Source organism: Pinus tabuliformis, chromosome 6 (assembly GCF_031772625.1).
Source record: "Pinus tabuliformis cultivar Carrire ecotype Pingquan chromosome 6, CPIR1, whole genome shotgun sequence".
Taxonomy (NCBI): domain Eukaryota; kingdom Viridiplantae; phylum Streptophyta; class Pinopsida; order Pinales; family Pinaceae; genus Pinus; species Pinus tabuliformis.
The window spans coordinates 584,044,899-584,046,849 of record NC_142292.1 but is presented as its reverse complement, the minus strand read 5'-3'; the positions used below and the strand labels follow the sequence as shown (position 1 = coordinate 584,046,849).

Sequence of the window (1,951 nt, the reverse complement as noted above, 5' to 3'; positions counted from 1 at the left end):
TGTAAACAATAAGGGTGTTTATGCTTATGAGTGGAAATATGTTCCACTTACCTTTTAAGTGGCAATTTATTTTGTTTGTAGTGTAAAACATTAGGTGAATACCATACTAGAGAGTTCCTACAAAAGCTTCATGCATCTATAGGTTCATTAGATGATGTAGAATTATAAAAGTTTCCATTGTTGGCAATATAAGAACCATCCTTTGAATAGTTGCCACATCTTATATTGTAGGTGACAAGAAGATCTCATTTCTCATTGCTAAGAAAAGTGTGCATATGGCACCACCGTGTGTTTGATATGTATAGACAAACTATGAGACTTTCATCATCTCAATATTTCAAATATTATTTTAATTGTGTATTACCAACTTAACACAAACACACTAAACAACCAAAATCTAATACAACAATTATTATTTCAAACCATAGTATAACTTTTCGAATTCAACAATTCCAATTTAACAATCCTATTGGCCTCTCTTTGCACCTTTTGAACCTTTTGAGGCAATAGCTAGTTTACAACATATGAAATTCAACTATTAAAATCGACTATTTTGTTTATATAAATTTTAACATGCATTATAATTTTATGTAAATGAGAAAAATAATTATATTAAATTATTAATAAAGTAAATATTAATTACATATTTAACGTTGTTGATGCATATATCAAAATATTTATATTATAAATATATTTTTAAAATACACATGCTTTAAGTATTCAATTTTAATAAAATACATTTTTTTTTATAGAACATAGGAAAGAAACGCTCAAAAATATAAATAAAAGCAAAAATAAAACGAAAGAATAAATAAGCAGTTTCTTCCGGTCGTTATTTAAAAAGACCAAAAGCAAACATGATCATTATCAATGGGTCTTTCTTAGTTGTTTATCCATTTGCATGGTACTTTTCATAGCTGACGTCAGGCCTATTAGCTCAGTTGGTTAGAGCGTCGTGCTAATAACGCGAAGGTCGCAGGTTCGAGACCTGCATAGGCCACCTTCATGATGTTGCGTAGTCTCTCTTTTGGAAGAAACCATCATTATTTCTTATTAAATAATAATTTAATATATTTTTAATTTCCTAAATTTTATGCATTTAATACAAAAAGGGTCCCTGGCTAAAGTATCTTGTAAAACCACACTTTAAAAGTAGCCTAAAATTTATTAAATAATAATTTAATATATTTTTTATTTCCTAAAATTTATGCCTTCAATCTTTAATAGTGTAGTTCGTGGTCAAAGTTATCTTTAATAGTGTAGTTTTACAAGAGTAGTTCGTGGTCAAAGTTATCTTTAATAGTGTAGTTTTACAAGATATGATGGCACAAATAGATGAGCAATCACACCCAAATCAAATAAGCATGATTTTAATAGCTTACTATCATATATGTCATCGTTCCTATGTAACATAATTTTGTTTGCTTAATCAAATAAGCATGATTTTAATAGCTTACTGTTATATATGTCATCATTCCTATGTAACATAATTTTGTCAACTCTGTTATGGCGTGTTATGGCGTGTTATGGCGTGTGTGTTGAAAGTGTAAATTTCTCTGTTATCATAAATGGCATTCCGTCTTCCTTCTTTCTCGCCGAGAGGGGGCTTCGCCAGGGATGCCCTCTTTCCCCCATCCTCTTTATTCTCGTAATGAATTCTCTAAGTACCCACATTAATCTTGCTGTTGTAGAAGGAAGGTGCAGACCGGTCAAGATATGCAGGGACATCTCTCTTTCTCACAATCTTTTCGTGGATGACATTTTAATTTTCGCAATGTTATGCAAATCCACTTGGGTCTGTCTCTTTGTGATCCTCCAGAAGTTTCATTCTGCCTCGGGCCTCAATATTAACAAAGGGAAAACAGTGCTATATCACAATGCCACAAACTCTGCAATGGCTCAGTGGATTGCTGATCGTTTTGGTATTACTCTTGCACTGATAAAGGACGGG

The 1,951-nt window shown here is 31.6% G+C and overlaps 1 non-coding gene across 1 annotated transcript; it reads left to right on the top strand.

Moving 5' to 3' along the window:
• The first annotated feature begins 926 nt into the window (after positions 1-926).
• Positions 927-1,000, top strand: TRNAI-AAU (transfer RNA isoleucine (anticodon AAU)). Its single transcript has one exon. It is a non-coding gene; the product is annotated as a tRNA-Ile (tRNA).
• Positions 1,001-1,951: the final 951 nt, after the last annotated feature.